Below are 16,926 nucleotides of genomic sequence, written 5' to 3'. Positions count from 1 at the left end.
TCTTTATCAGACTTGTCTGAATTTCTTTTTTCTTTTTTTGCACTGGCATATTCACATGGTCCCAGAACATGCTCTGAAGGCCCGTGATACAGCAGCCTTCATGAAACCAAGCAGGTCTTGTTCCAGTCAGTACCTAGATGGGTGACTGCCTTGGAACTTTATGTATACTGTCTTGAGATACAAAGGAAGATGAGAAATAGATATGTTTTATGATGTTTGTTATGGTTAGCTTAATCCTGTTGATATGCCTGGTGCGTAAGAACATAGGAAGAATCCTGTTAGATCATAACATCTGGCCCAGCATCCTGTTCTCACAGCGGCCAACCAAATGCTTATGGGAAATTCACTGCAAGAAGAAAAAGTTACAGGGAACCAGGCAGAGAGCCTTCTCAATAGTGGCACCTGTGCCCTCCCATCCGATGTTAAACAGATAAATAACTATCGGACTTTGAAAAGGAATCTGAAGGCAGCCCTGTATATGGAAGTTTATAATATTTGATGTTTTATTGTGTTTTTAGATTTTGCTGCAAGCTGCCCAGGGTGGCTGGGGCAACCCAGTCAGATGGGCAGTATATAAATAATAAAATTATTATTAAGCCTGTAAGCAGGACGTGAGCACAATAGCACTATCGCCACTTGTGGGGATAGTATTTGGGTATGTTCAGCCATTATGACTAGTGGTCCTTGATAGCTTAATCCTCCATGAATATGCTTAATTACCCTTTTAAAGCCATCCAAGTTGGCAAGCATCACAATATCTAGTGAGAGCAAATTATGTGGCTTAACCATGCACTGTGTGAAAAGCATGTTCTTTTTTCTGTCCCAAATCTTCCCTGTGTTCTGCGCTATGAGGGAGGGGGGAAAGCTTCTCTCTATCCCCTTTCCCCACACCATGCATAGCCTTATAGACAGTTTTCGGGTTCTCCGTTGACTCTTTTTCAAAGCTAAAAAGCTCCAGTGTTGTAACCTTTTCTCAGAGAGGAGCTTGAACATTTTGGTTGCTCTATTCAGCACCTTTTCCAGCTCTACAATATCCGTTTTGAGGAGAAGCCACCAGAAAGGTAAATGGTTTTTGAGTGTGGTTGCGGCCTGCTTGCCAAGGACTCCCTTAAGACTCCCAATGGTTTCTTTGCCTCAGTGTCTTTACCTGCCCCACTCATATAACATCAAGTGTAGGAATAGGTGAGCATGGTTGGTAGAGGAATGTCTGATGGGCTCAATTTGGTTTGTGGCCTAGAGGTTGCCCACCACTGCTTTAATGGGAATGTTTGCTATGTACTTACAGGCAGTGAAAATTTCGCGTGGGGGTTTCATTCCTGGCCTTCACGTGTCGGCAAAGTGAATATAAGTGCCCCCCCACCCTGTTACGCCCCACTCCACCCTTGTGCTGCCTTCTTCCAGGTCCCAAAGGGCCCATGCATTGGCAATTGCGCATGAATTGGGTGCACCTAAAATGGTCACCAGGTGTATTTAGAAAATGTATATACTGCGTAACATTTTTGGCAGGGATGTGGGTGGTGCTGTGGTCTAAACCACAGAGCCTAGGGCTTGCCGATCAGAAGGTCGGCGGTTCGAATCCCTGTGACGGGGTGAGCTCCCATTGTTTGGTCCTAGCTCCTGCCAACCAAGCAGTTCGAAAACACGTCAAAGTGCAAGTAGATAAATAGGTACCGCTCTGGTGGGAAGGTAAACGGCGTTTCCGTGTGCTGCTCTGGTTCGCCAGAAGCGGCTTAGTCATGCTGGCCACATGACCCGGAAGCTGTATGCCAGCTCCCTTGGCCAGTAAAGCGAGATGAACACCGCAACCCCAGAGTCAGTCACGACTGGACCTAATGGTCAAGGGTCCCTTTACTTTTAACATTTTTGGCAAAAATCCTTAGGCGATTCAAGCCCCTAAATAATTGATGTTTGAAAAGTTGTTTGATATTTCTTTTAAAAAGCAACTCACGCTTGATTTCTTTTTACAAAAATATGATTAAAAGAATGTTGCTTGTTTTACTAGGAAATCATTATTTTTCCTTGTCTGCATCCCATGCTCCTCATTTCCCCTGATGTCCTGGGCCAGCAGAGCCTTCCAGTGGATTTGGTACAGTCGCAATATCAGAGCACAGATCATGGAGCCACAGTTGCTACTGTAATTCAAGCAATTGCCACATAGGCATCTAATATTTCAGTCCCTTGATACAGGCCTCGCTCACGTGCAGCAAGGCTTTATATTCCTGGTTTTCGAATCTACAAAAGGGTTGTTAGGGGTTGGTTACCGTTTCAATTTCTTCTGGTAGGTCAAATGTAAATCTGTACCTTTTGAGACTCCAGGTATGTGAAATTCAGCTTGTTTGTTGTCAGGTGGAAAGGGCTACTGCTGCCGAGCAAATTAAAATCAATATGTAATAAATTTTGTTTGCAAGTGAACTTTAATCCTGAATGGCTGTGTTCCTGCACCTCATTATTCTCCCCCTGCCACACTTTCTGAGTTCCAGTCTGTCAATATGTATCATCCTCTTTGACTGCAATATGAAGGCTAAGTAAGGATGCATTCAAGTTCAGCTCATTTAACAGCACAATCCTCACCTCTTTGGCTCTGAAATAAGTCCTAAGGGGGCTTACTTCCTGGTAAACAGGGTTAGGACTACAGCCATCGTCTCATAGATTTTGGTGGGAGAACACGCAGGTGTGTTTTTTTATTAACCCAGCTATCAAAATTAATGAGAGTTGTTCAAACTGCTTGCATTTGGGTGCATTTAGCCCCATATGTTCACTGTGATCTCGTTCTCTCAATAAAGTTCATTACCATGTCTCTGTGCATTCTTAAATGCCATCACAAAAGCCAACAACAGTGGCGTTTTGGCATGGAAATAGAAACATGAAACATCATCTGATTTTATTTTTGCTCACTTGACAGTTTAGATTTTCTTTTGATGGATCAAACTCGTTCCCGAGCCATGAATGCTACGCTGTGGCCATTTGTTTGGATGATTAGCTCCTTTCTTCTGCTTGGATACTTTCCTTGGTACCATTACTGTTGGTCACTGGCTCTGCCTTTTCTCTAGTACAGTGTGTTGATACTGCTGTTAGTGTCAGCATAAACGATGCGGTAGGGCACACACTTGTGCTTGGTTATTCTCAAATGCCACCAAATTTTGCAGAGAAATGCGAGAGAGTAAAAGGCACTTGGCTGCAGTCTATAATCTAATTGTTGCAGAGTAGTCCTATTAAGGCAAATATAATGAATAACACAGTGAGTGCACAACAACAACAACAACAACAACAAAACAACAAAAGTCCTCGAGTCTCGGTTCTTTCTAAAAACTTCATTGGGCATTTTGGTATCTCAAAACATTTTGCTAAAATATTACAGTGGTACCTCGGGTTACATACACTTCAGGTTACAGACTCTGCTAACCCAGAAATAATATCTCGGGTTAAGAACTTTGCTTCAGGATGAGAACAGAAATCGTGCTCCGGCGGCGTGGCAGCAGCAGGAGGCCCCATTAGCTAAAGTGGTGCTTCAGGTTAAGAACAGTTTCAGGTTAAGAATGGACCTCCGGAACGAATTAAGTACTTAACCCAAGATACCACTGTATATAATAGAAATGACTCTCAGTATGGCCATTCCCAAAGGCAAAAATAGGGAAGATTGGTTTTGTTAATTTCAGCAAAGGTCAGTGTCATCCTAACTAACTTGTGCCCACTGGGTAGGATTAAGACTCCAAATCTCTGTGTCAGGAAGGCACAGCACTAAACCAGGTAAAAAAAGTAAAAGGTAAAGGACCCCTGGACAGTTGAGTCCAGTCAAAGGTGACTATGGGGTTGTGATGCTCATCTCGCTTTCAGGCCGAGGGAGCCGGCGTTTGTCCACAGACAGGTTTCTGGGTCATGTGGCCAGCATGACTAAACCGCTTCTGGAGCAATGGGACACCATGATGGAACCAGAGCGCACAGAAACACTGTTTAGTTTCCTGCCGCAGCAGTACCTATTTATCTACTTATACTGTTGATTGAGGTGTGGCTAGGCGGGTCTCAAGTTGCTACACCTTCTTTTCCAGCAAGACAACCATCTTGCACTTGCTACAAGTGTACTGTTGCTTGTTCTCTGACAGAACAGCAAACATGGCAACAGTGTTACAGGTCACTGCAGCAGCTCCCTTGCCCTCCATGACTCTGGTCCTAAGCACACCGAGAGACAGAGCTAATTGTTTTGGATAGTGTACAGCAGGCACCCTCTCATCTGCTTTAAATCTGGGTTGCAAACTGTATCTGTTACAAGGAACATTTTGTTTTTGTCTTTTATTGTTGTTTGGGAATTGCCGTGTATTGTATTTTTAACATTGCTTCGCTCATAAGTTGCTATGGGGATATTTATTGATGAGATGGTTACATGCATTTTGTAAATAAATAAATTCTGTTTCTTGCATGAGCCTTATGCCACAGTCCTGCACACACTCAGGAAAAAGCCACATTGAAATCAGTTGTACTGGGCTGCCAGTTCCTTTCTTCAGTACACAGAAATGCACAGAGGCTCACAGCACACGAGCTTTTCATCAAATTTCCCTCTAAGCCCTTAACTTTGTTTCCCTCAAGATTTCTGTTGAGGTTATCAGGTTAAGATATGCACTAAAACGCACATATTGGGCCCCCAAAGGACTGCAGATCAATAACTAACCACACCTGTCTGCCATTTTAGTAGAAGTGAGAATCTGAGATTGGCACACAGGCCTGGGGCGTGGACCTCACTGAACAAGAAAAAAGGGGGAGAACAATGCATTTGTGACTGTTCAGTCAGAAAACATGTTGAAGCCAGTCTGTAGTATACAATGATATAGGAACAGGAAGTATAGCTATACTGTACTAAAACAGAAAAAGGACTCTGTTACCTCATGGTTGTTTCCTGATTTTAAGAACAGCCTCTTTCCCTGCTTTTAATACCATTTCAATAGATTATGAAAATCCTCCTGGATCTTTAAATGTGGGAAGCAAAGCTTCATATTTGTTATTCATAATCCATGTAGCCTAGGGTTTTCCATGTGGATTTTGTTTGTTATACAGTAACATTATAACACATTGTTATTATCATGACTATTAATGCTAATATTGCTATTATTATTATTATTATTATTATTATTATTATTATTATTATTAAACAAACAGGCTGTATTGCAAAATCATCCACACAAACTATGAACAAGTGATAATCCATTTGAAGGTCAACTGTATGGAAATCAGTAGCGCTTATTGTCAATAGTATACGTTTGGTCTTGGGAGTAAAAAAAAGTACTGCATGAACAACAGGAGCACATTCTCACTTAGCTCAGATAAAAAGAAGAAACAATCATTTTAATTTTTCATTTTATTTTTAGTACTACACCATTTATGTCCTAACAACAGGTTCAAGGTGGTTCCCTCTTCCTCCTTTTATTCTCACAGCAGCTCTGTGAGGGAGGTTAGGCTGCATATGCACCACGCATTTAAAGCACAGTCTCTCCCTTTGGAATCCTGGGAACTGTAGTTTAAAGGTGTTGGGAACTGTAGTTCTGTGAAAGGGGGCACAAACTACGACCCCCAGCATTCCTTGGGAGAAGCCATGCGCTTTAAATGCACGGTGTGCCCGAAGCCTACATAAACCCGAGCTACCTTTCCCCCACATCGCGCCCTGCAGTGGGGGGGGGGAAGCCTCTGATAAGAAGGCATATTTACAGTGAAATTCTTGCGACGTTTACTTAGATATGAAAAGCTGCAGCGCTTTACTCCTTCAATCAGGCAACCCTTTGCTCCCAAGAGAAGCGAGGCTGGATCCAACAAAACACCAAGACGAGTTGTTAAAAAATAATAAGGGGTTAAAGGGAGGGAGGAGCCTTCGAAGAAAAGGGGTGGGGTTTCCCCGTCCTTCCCGCGCGCTCGCCCGCTCCCAGCAAGATCAATTGGCGAGCCGAACGGGAGGGAAAACTTTCGCGCGCGCGCCTCCATCGGGGGGGGGGGGGCGCGAGAGAGAGAGAGCGCGCGAGGGCTTCCCGCTTTCTCCTCTGTGCGTGTATTGTGGGAGTGCGCGCGCTCACAGAGCCACACACGCGCGAGAGATACGGTGCCTCTCTCAAGAGGCAGGGAGCGCTCTACGCGCGCGCGTGCGCCCTGCTGCTGCTGCTGCTGCTGCCGGCGGTAGTGGCGGTGGCGGTTTCGCGGGCTCCTGGCTGGAGACTTCCAGAGCGTTAGATGGGGCTGAGGCAGAGCGGCGCCCACTGAGGAGGAGGAGGAGGCGGCGGAGGGTGTGCGCGCGCGGGCGCGAGCGAGACGAGCCCAAGGCAGCCGACCGACCAACGTTCCAACCAACGAACCAACCAACGGCCGCCTCGCCGGTAACTGCCCCAGCAGCAACTGCCTCCTCAACAGTCCGGCGCGAGCGGTGCCGGGGGCCGGGCGGGGGCGCCTGCGCCTCTCCACGCGGAGGGGCGGCGCGGCGGTCCTGTTGCTCTCCCCCCCCCCCGGGTGTATGTGGGTGTTTGTGTGTGGAGCTGGGAGTTTCTCTACTATTCGGGCTGAGGAAAGAGAGGCTCGTGTGGGACGAGGAGGAGGAGGCAGCTGCCCCGTGACTCTCCTCTCAGCGCGAAGGGAGCCATGGGGCGGCCTCCTCGCCTCGCCTGCCTGGGGCTGAGAGGGGCTCCCTCAGGTAGAGAGAAGACCCTTCCCCCCTCCTCCCCGTTGTGCCATAGGGGCTCCTGGCGCCTCTCTTCTGCCCCCCCCCGCCCTTTTTGCCGGGCCTCGTATGGCCCCTTCCTCTCCTAGCGCTCCCCTGGATTATCCCCTGTGGTGGAGGAGGAGGAGGAGAAAATACTTGCCGGGGGAGGGAGGGGAGATAATCTTTTCCCTCCCGCCCGGGATTATCTCCCCGCCCTCTGCGGGATTATCCTGTCCGCCCTCCTTCCCTCTCCCCCCCCTTCCCTCGCTCACCCCGCCTCCTCCAGCAAATCCTCGGGGCGGCGTGGGGACAAATCCCACCCACCCAAGAGTCGCTCCCGCGCGCTCTTCTTCCCCTTCCCCAAAAACCTTGGGCTTCTTCCACCAGGTGAAAGGCACGTATTTTGTTGGGCTGTTGATTATTAATTTATTTTTTGGGTGGTGGAAACCGGTGGCTGCGATCCGCATTGAAACTGAAGGTGGAAAGGGAGGGGGGGAAAGGGTGGTGGGTGGGTGGGCTGCGATTGCCACGGCGGTGCTGTCACCTCGCTGGATTTGGAGCTCAGGAGGGCGGGAGGCAGGGCGAGAGCGTGGATTGGCCGCGGGGGAAGGGAGGCTGGAGGGGGGGGGAAGAAGGTAGGTAAGTGTTGCAATCCGCCACAAATGCAGCGAGGTGGGGGGTTGCGGGTGGCAACGTGCCAGAGGCCCCCCCCCCCGCCCGCAATTCTTGAGTGCCCAGGGTGTTGCTATACAAGGGGAAAGGGGAAGGGAGCCAGTCGGTTCTTTGGCTTGATCATGCTTTCTTGGTGTGATCGGCTTCGTCCTTACGAAACTGTAGAGCGTAGCTTTCTCCCACCTACTAACCCACCCCTACCCCCCAATTTTTTGGATTTTAACTCTTCGAAATGCCTTAAGTGCCTCTCACGCCACAGCAGTTGAAATAGTTTTACTTAAGGCACAAAATGTGAATGGGAAAAAAAACCTGCATGGATGTCATTTGTTGTAAGTTGGGCTGGGCTCTGAATGGAGTGGACTTGCTTCTGGCTTTCCGCCAATTGGTTGTGGCTATTGCTGACAGAAGGAAGGGCGGGCGTCATTTAAATTAATGCTCTGACGACACAGCAGTATAAGATAATCACGTTTGGCTCGTGGTAGAACCAGTGGTGGTGATCTGGTTATGTGGTTCCTTTTCACCTGTTTGAGCTAGGTGCAGCGATCTGGATGACTGGTGCTGCAGAGCTGCTTTCCAATTCTGCTGCACAGAGCTCAGGATTACATCCATCCATTAAACTTCATTTTATTGGCTTTGGGAAGAGGAGGGGCTTTGGAAACTGAACAGAGGCAGGGTAACTATAAATAGACCTTTGGACTAGAGGAAGCTTTGAGCAAATTCTGGTATATTGTATTTGAACCACTAGTATCTGTTTATTGGATGACTGTCATAATGTTCTTATTATGGCTGATGGCTTCTATCATGTCAGTGGGGGGTTGTTTCTAAAAGGCTAGCTACTGTTCTCTGTCGTTCTAATAATCTTGTACTTGAGATATAAGCTGATAAAATGGTAGACGGTTCAACCATCTCCTTTTTGCTGTTTGTGGACTACTTGGAAATTATTAATTAGAGCTAGATGTTTATTGCAGCAGGGCATTGTGCCCTGAATGATAATGGAGTTTGTTTTTGGATATATAGGCCACTTTAATTTTGTTAAATGTTCTTTTTAGTAGCTGTCTTTTGTATATTAATATTACAGTGACATCTCAATATTTCACTGTATGTACACCGTCTCATCTGAGCCTTGATCATATCTAGAGTTTTACTCCTGGATCGTTATTCTGACCATATTTATGTTGTCAATAATTTAATATGGAGACTGACAGAACCTTGAAGAAGTGACTGTCTGCTGTACTGGGACAAATTTTGCAAGCCAAAAATCTTTATGAAAAGCCTGAATAGCTCTTGTAAAATTGGTACAATAGTGTTTCTTCTAAATGAAGCAGCTGTATTTACAAATGGCAATAAATTAGTATCATGTATTAATTAACTTCCTATTCCCTTTCATTAAAGGGAATGGCTGTGTGGAGGAAAAAATGATGTCTCACGTATTAGCCTAAAATCCTGATGAAGACGTGTCTAAGCAGGTGTGTTGCAAGCTTTATTAATGAATTGCAGTGTTAGATATGTATTCATACATAATTTTTTGATATTATTTAACAGCTCATTGAAAATAATTCCTTGTCAGAAAACATTGATAAGAGGAAATCATTTTATGCAAACCGCTTAGAGGGTTTTTTTTTTAAAAAAATGCTTTATATAAATACTGTTGGAATAAATAAATGACATATGTGGAAAGCTGTGCATCTAGGGATGAATTTTATTTTCACAATGATTTCCAGGTTTCAGTGCATGCTAAGGTACATTTGGATAAGATTTAAATTATCGAAGCAACTTGTAGATCATAGCACATTATTAGTATGCAGCTGTTGATGGCTGCAAAAAGGACAAGTGAAAATTATGTTTGGAGAGAAAGTATTTTCAGACAGCATGAATATGGAATTTGAAGTATCTAGGGGGCTGTTGGATAAGCCGATTTTAGACCTTAGACTTTTTCTTGTGTCTTGTTCACTTTCTCAATCATTTTTAGCCTACTTGGGGAGGATGCACTGTGTATGTATGATAAGTAAAAACATGTAAATATGGAATATGATATCCGTTCGGTGTCATAGTTTAGAGTTTTGAGAAAAAGGCATAGTGGGATCTAGTGGGGGTCTCAAGGGTATGAACACTTTTAAATGTTGTAAACTGACAAATGATATATTGATTTGTGTGGTAATAGTGTGTTGGGGGGATTGAAATGCTACCAGAACATGTTGCAATCCCCAGAATCATTGCCTTATGATGGTGTTCCTTTCTTAAACTTGAAAGCTGGAGCCATAGTGCAATATGCTGCTTATGAAAGTGGATTTTAGTAAAGACTAGTAGTTCTGCAAATTGACACTGCATTGATACAATGCCCTGTGGTGTGTTTGCCAATCTTATATCTTTGTCAAATGTGTGATGTGATTGTCTGATTGTCTTTTGTCACACAAAATCCAGTTGAATAAGTCATTCTCTTATGTCACTGGCCTGTGAGTTTTGTACACACATGGTAATACAATGGCCTGAATCTATACATAGTAGACAATCAATAGGGCTCTTGAAAAACATTTCATTGGAATGTTGGTGTTAATAAATGAAATGGGATAGATACAATAATAAAGTCACAAAATCTCATCAAATGTTTTGTATCAATTTAAAAAATATTAACTTTAAATAGTGTTCTTGAAATAAGTGTGTTTCACTGGAACTTCTTATGTGTACTTTGGTGCATATCCTGAAATTAAATCTTAAGTTGACATTCTCTCTGTGTTAATCATCAGTTTAAAGCAAGGATTGGGAACTGGGTGACTTCCAGATGTTGCTGAACTATAACTCACATCATTTCCACCCAGCACCAACAATGATGGGAGTTACAGTCCAACTATCTGGCAGTTAACAGGGTCCCCTTCCCTTCTTTAAGGCAGTGAAATACTTTTGGAGGGTTAGAAAAGGCAGTTGTAACTTGACATTGCCCACCTGGATTGGGTTAGACCAGAAGTTGTTTTCACAGCCATGCTAAAGTGACTATACATCTAAAGCAGGGTTTCCCAGTTGTTGTTGGACTACAATTCCCATCAGCCCTAGCTAGCAGGAACAGTGGTCAGGGATGATGGAAATTGTAGTCCAAAAGCAGCTGGAGACCCAAGTTTGGGAAGTCCTGATCTAAAGATATTCTGAATGGCAATAATTAGCTTGACAGTTTTTCCTATTACAGTAGCAAGTAGTGTAGCATTGAAGTAGTTTTAGCATTGCAAATAATAAAGGAAACTAAAAACTGACTTTAGCTAATTCAGTAGGACTCTTATAAACCCACCTTACTTGCAAGGCACTGTGAACCTGTGTTCCTCCAGATGTTGCTGGACTACATGGAGAAGGCTGGGCTACATGTTACTCTGGGGTTATCCAAACACTAGTTACTGACAACCCTTACAAATGTGCCTTTAATTGTTAGACAGCATATATATATATATATATATATATATATATATATATATATATATATCAATCAGATGGCTGCTGGTTCTTTGGTGAGAGGCTTTTCATGAATTCATGAATGAATACATCAGATGATATCAAGGCGCAGTGTATATAAGAGAGCCTTTGATGTAAGAGCTGGCAATAAAGCTTGCATAGAATACCAACCTTATTCAGTGGTTGGTACCACAGATCAGTCTTGTACTGCAAAGGGAAGTTTGGTCAAAATGTATCTCAGAGAAACAAATGTACTGAGTTGTCTTACAGAAGATCTTGATTACTAGGAGCTGACTTATTGCCTAGCACAATGACCTAGAAACTACTATTAGAAGCAGGAGTGATGACCTTTGCTCTGCATTGTTTTGGTTGAAAGAACTTTATTACACTTGGCATGGGGGATATCAGTTTTTCCTATCACCATGTTAAATCTTGCTGTGGAGGATGCAAAACCTTCAGGAGCAGCTTTCAGGGGTGAACTATATGTCATTGGAAGATAAGGTGCTGGAAAACTACACTCATAAAAGAGTCTGGCTCTTGGCCTCTGTTTTAGTTTTCTTTTCCTCTTAATTATTTTGCATACCAAGCAGAGTCAGCAGCATCTAATGGGGCTCACATATTCCCCAAATGCAAATAATAATTCAGTCAAACTTAGAGGAGTTATGCATGTATTGTGAACAAAGGAACTGTACAAAGCCTCCAAAACATGCAGAAAAAACAATGTTAGAGTAAAATGTTGAGGGTTGTGATTAAAATGCTTTTGGCTACACCCAAATTGCACTTGAAATCCTTTGTTGGAAGGACTTTTTATATTCTGAAAAACCCAGTATATGGAGTTCATTTTGCTGAAACCCTTGGAGGATTCAGATAGTTTGGTGGCATGTTACTTACTTTGCTGAAGCTGTGCTGACACTTCTATGCATGGCATGTACATCTATTTTTAACAATTCTAGCGTTGGTGGTTTCCACCCATAATGCTTGTCAAATGTTTGGTTGATGTCCTGTGTACTGATAGCTACCTGGGTCCTTTTTGAAAGTTTTGTGCTGACTACCTTCTATTGTCTGATAGGGGCTAACATTTTGTTAAAAGTAAAATTGCCTTGCCATTTCAGATTTTAAGTGACACCTGATTCTTATGCTTTCTTACTGTTTAATTGATTTTCTTTTCCTTTCCCTTTATTCCCTCTACATGAATGTATGATTCTGTTGTATTGACAAAGTTGTAGCTTAGGTGGTTATTTTTCTTCAATAGTGTCTGTGATGAAGCAAATGGAATTTTTAAATTAAGGTTTTTCAGGGTTGCTTTTATGACCTTCATCTAATCCTTTCTGTGTCCTGAGTTAGTGCTGCTACTGAGTGTTCTTAAACAGACATCTTGGTGCCCTTTAAAATATAGTTACAGTACCTTGCTAGAGTTGTGTTCTTCCGTTTCATCAATTTGGAGAAGGTTTTTCCTTCTATAAAGTCTTCCTTTGCTTTGTAGCTCTTCCTTGGCTCTGTTTAATTGGTATTGGTATATTGGTATTTTCTGGCATTTGTCCTTCGTCAACTGAGGTCTTGATTTTCCAGAATGCATATTTGCACCAGTGATACAGATGCAGGTTTGCCTGGGTTACCTGGTCTAGCAAGTGAATATGGATCTTCATAATTTGATTGGATATGTGTATTTCTTTTCCTTTGCATCAATCTTCAGTTTTATTATTATTTATTTATTAAATTTGTATACCGCCCTTCATCTGTAGATCTCAAGGCGGTTCACAGCATAAAAATACAAGATAAAATATATAATACATAATAACAAGCAAAAAACAAACCAGTAACCCCCCTCCCGCAAACACATTTAAAAGGGCATAAGATGTTAATCATCTTATGGTTGAAGAGCTATACAATGAAAGTGCCAGCTGAACCTCCCTGGGGAGAGCATTCCACAAATGGAAAGCCACTGCGGAAAAGGCCTTTTTTCACATTGCCATCTCCACACCTCTCATGGAGAAGACACATGAAGAAGGGCCTCCTATTTAATCCTTTAGTAATTCCCATGCTCTCTGCAGTAATCTGATTCTCAACTGTGTGTATTTAGGTTGGTTTTTTTAGCCAGTTCTCTTTCTTTCTGGTGCTGTTCTCCTTGAAATTGAATGACTGATACCCTGCCCACATACATGTTGAACTAAATAGTATTATTGTTGTTGCTAGGAGACTTAAGCTGCAATCCTAAACTTACTTGCTTCTTTTGAAGTAAGTACCATTGAAATATTTCTGAGCAAACATGATTAGGATTGGACTGTTAGCAGATTCTCAGCACTATTTGAGTTATTTCTGGTTTGGTTGACTTTCTATTTGTGCCTATCATGAGTTGCCATATGAATGTGTTAAGTTACTCTCTTGTTTGTGTAGCATTTCTGATTTGTTACATTTCAGTTCACTATAACCATATGACTGAATTGGTTAGGTGATTGTAGCCTGATCTTTCTGTTTATGATACAAAATTGTCTCCTTCTCCCATTCCAAATGACCCGGCTTCTGAAGTTCCCTTAACTTTCTTCTTCTACGCTAGCATACTTCCCTTTTAAAATATGACCAGAATATCATCTCTGAACCCTTTGCAGGATCCCCTTAACCCCCTTTTCTCAGTTCATTCACATAATTTTCTTGGTTAATGGGGTCTGGGCAGCCATGTATTTTACTTCTTCCTGGTTCTGGAAATGAGAGCCCAAACCATTTGAAGGTACAATAAATGTTTACATTTGTGTGGTGTGTGCTCCCTGTTCAGACCTCAACTACATCAGGTACTCTTGTCAAAAAATTGGTCTAGGTTACAAGCTGCCCCACAAGTATGAGTGAGCAAGACACCAGTTTCTAGAAGATGCTTGAAAAGCAAGTGATTTAAGCAAGCATACTTAACTGCTAGAGTGAAGGCATAAAGCCTGGAACAGAACTAGGGAGAATGCAGGAAATCAACCAAGTGCTCCTACTTATTTAATGGCTTTGTATGAATGACATTGTTTACTCGGAAATCCTATTGAGTTAATGAGGCTACCAGGTAATTGGGGTTAGGAATGCAGCTTTAGATTGTTTGGAATGTAATTAGACAAGAAATATGAAAATATTTAAGACTGAACTAACACAAAACAGGATGCTGCTAATCAGTCTTACATAGTAGCTCAGTCAACAGTTGCCACATGACACACTTTCATCAACCTGTGTAGGCAGGGTTTGGCAGAAAAGCCATCCTATGTTGGATGACACAAGCTTCAGCTATAGCTCTTGCTGGATTCTTTCCTCTGAGGAGCTTACAACAGTGTTTAAGCCAGACTTGTCCAGTGTATTAATTGAGCTTCTTAGCTGAACAGTGGTTCATTTTTAGGATTCCTACAGCTAAACTGATGACTATGCCAGGTATACAAGGCTGGCTGTTTCCCACCACCTGAGAAATCTGAGTTTGATACAAATTAAATGTACAAATTGTCTGACACACTCTAATCTGCCTTTCAGATAATTGTTTTAACAAACTAAATGTGGATATCTATTTTCCAGCACAGGGAAGCTTTACAGTGGATGCTCGGGTTGCGAACGTGATCCATTTGGGATGCACGTTCGCAACCCACAGTGTTCACAACCCGCAGCAGCGCGTCTGCGCACACACGGGTTGTGATTTGGCGCTTCTGCGCATGCGCATGCGCAAAGTGTGATTTAGAGCTTCTGTGCATGCACGACTGCCGAAACCAGGAAGTAACCCATTCTGGTACTTCCAGGTTTCGGCGAGTCTGTAACCCGAAAAAACGCAACCTGAAGCCTCTGTAACCCAGGGTATGACTGTAATCACATTTTAATACTGAAAAAGCCCAAACAGTTTGATTTATAGAGTAAACTTTAGACCTCTTCCCTCATCAGCAGTTTTTGACGATTGTAAGTTAATTAATGTGGCTAAATACAAAAAACAGCATGCTTTTTTTTTTTAAAAAAACCATCCTTGTCTGATTATGTATGATACTGAGACAACAAAAGACACAAACCCCCCTTCTTACAGTGGTAGATTGAGATGAGAAAATTAATTTTAAAGGAATGTGGATTCATTGAAAAATTGTCAAAATGTCTTCCTTTTCAGAAGCACTTCAACTTTCTTTAGTATGTTCACTTCCTCAGTTGGCAGTCTCTTGGAAGCAAGCACTGCTATTGTTCTTTCCAATAAAATTTATTTAATAATAATCAAAATAGTACATGCATTTGCAACTCTTAGTTTGAAATTTGGAAGGAAAAAAGTTTTCTCCCTGAAAAAGGATGGAGATAGCCAAGTTTTAGACATCCAAGTTTAGCCACGGATGATGACAGACCACTTACATCTGTACAGATTGTACAGATTGAAAATCTGCTCATCTGAAAGATTGTAGTCACATTTTTGGTTGGACCCATCTTTTCCTTTAGACATTAGCAGTTACTTAGTCACACACAACATAAGCAGGAATATTGTTAAAGTTTTGGCTGTTAAATTAGAAAGCCTGACCATTAATATATATTAATATATATATATACACACACAGAGAGAGAATTGTTTCCTGCATAGGTACTTTTGTACCTAAGATTAGAATAAATTTGTCTTGTACAGTCTTCTGACTATGCAACTATAATAAGTGTGGTTAGAAAGTATCAATTAAAAACAATACAGTGTTCAAAGGTTTTTTGGCAGGGTGCTGAAATTAGACTTGAATACATTGATGCAATCTTTTATATACCTTGATTTATTCTTGATGAGCTGCATAATTTTTGGCAAAAGATTCACTATCATTCCTAACAAAGGGTTTACAATCTTCTGGATAATGTTCAAATGGATTTTAGAACATTATTGGTGTTTTCAACAAGAACCAATTTGGCATGTGGGTCTTGGAAGTGGCATACAATTCACTAGTAAAGCAATTAGCATGATAAGTAACTGAGTAACTGAATGTTAATACAGGATCAGGTGAATTGAACAAGGGTGATTCTTAGTATTAGATGACGCATTTCCTCTGCCCTAATAGGAAGCTTTATTATTCAGTGTTTCAGGTTTAGCATTGGAAGAGTATATTTTAAGTGGTGAAAACCCCGCTCCAGGTTTTGTGAGGAAACACATTTAGATCTTGAAATTTGTTTTTTGGACTTACTTTGAAACTGAAATTGCCTTTGTTGCCCTTGCAGATTATCAGTGCTAGGAGATGGGCAGGAGGAACATGACCCTATTATCTTTTTTCTTTTTTAACCTATCAGTATCTTATCTTTCTGGACTGCCTAACTGGGATATTAGTGGCACAGGTCACAATGTCCCTGCATCTTGGCTACCATTGAGTCTTATGTTTGCTTTAGGGAGGAGAGACTTCTGTGTGAACTGCATCATGGTTTGTAAAGCTTCTGGGAGGAATCAGTCAAGTGTCAATCTGTCAGTGCTCTTATTACTAGAATTGAAACTCTTGAGGCTGATGCTCCTTTTCAGGCATTGTAATATTTCATTTCCTTTATTTTCTGCTGTAACTATAGGCTTTTTGCAGCTCAGATCTTCTCTCTGTTTATCAGCATGGATTTTCAATAGGCCTGAATCTTACTGCATAATCAGTGACTCCACCAACCCAACCAGCATAATTAAAGTCAGAAACAGGACATGGCTTCCATTGTCATTGTGTGTTCTCTTCCTTCTCCTTGTTTTCCATCCATAATAAGCTTCTTTATATGATGTATCCTTGGGATTCTCAATCTTTGTTATTTAGGCTCTTTATCTTGAGAGCAAAATCACTCAAGAAGCCCAGATGCAGTTTTATTTCCTCTCCTGTCACTGTAATTGTGCACTCCATATCAGTTGCTAATAAGGCACACTTGCAACCAGAGTGCAAACTAATATTTTTCTAGTTAGGTTTATTGAATTATTTAGAACTTACTGAACTTGGTGCCCTGTTAGATTTCTTTTGGGATAGTGGTACAGCTTTGATATATTTTTAGCAACTTTCGGTAGATTTGGCTTCAAATGATTAAAGGTAGAGTTCTGGTAGCAGTGCAGCCTACTTCTGCGGTCCTTTCATCTTATACATGCAGCTATATAGCAATAAAAATTGCCTATGGCCCTTTGATTACTCCTATTGCTGTGATCATGCCCCTTCCATATCACAAGCCATAGAAAAACTTCT

General features: G+C 42.1%; 1 protein-coding gene and 1 long non-coding RNA gene across 14 annotated transcripts in view; one reads left to right on the top strand and one right to left on the bottom strand.

Moving 5' to 3' along the window:
- Positions 1-2,866: 2,866 nt before the first annotated feature.
- LOC309353858 lies at positions 2,867-5,800 on the bottom strand. 2 transcript variants are annotated; one of them, XR_014162083.1, is made up of 2 exons: positions 5,695-5,800; positions 2,867-3,209 (listed from the first exon to the last, which is right to left on the bottom strand). It is a non-coding gene; the product is annotated as an uncharacterized lncRNA (long non-coding RNA). The 2 variants fall into 2 exon arrangements; XR_014162084.1 differs by lacking the exon at positions 5,695-5,800 and adding an exon at positions 4,875-4,965.
- Positions 5,801-6,063: 263 nt separating this feature from the next.
- PALS2 (protein associated with LIN7 2, MAGUK p55 family member) overlaps positions 6,064-16,926 on the top strand; it is a 37,890-nt gene continuing 27,027 nt past the window's right edge. For 3 of the 12 annotated variants that reach the window (XM_081883308.1, XM_081883307.1, XM_081883306.1), the window contains exons 1-2: positions 6,064-6,350; positions 8,735-8,808. The gene's annotated coding sequence lies outside the window, so the exon portion shown is untranslated. Of the gene's footprint in view, positions 6,351-6,397; positions 6,662-6,942; positions 7,065-8,734; positions 8,809-12,993; positions 13,013-16,926 lie in introns of those variants that run through there. The other 9 variants (XM_081883309.1, XM_081883317.1, XM_081883315.1 and 6 more) reach the window with 5 other exon arrangements.

Source organism: Podarcis melisellensis, assembly GCF_964234715.1.
Source record: "Podarcis melisellensis genome assembly, chromosome: 12".
Classification (NCBI taxonomy): Eukaryota; Metazoa; Chordata; class Lepidosauria; order Squamata; family Lacertidae; genus Podarcis; species Podarcis melisellensis.
This window is presented reverse-complemented; position numbering and strand designations above follow the sequence as displayed.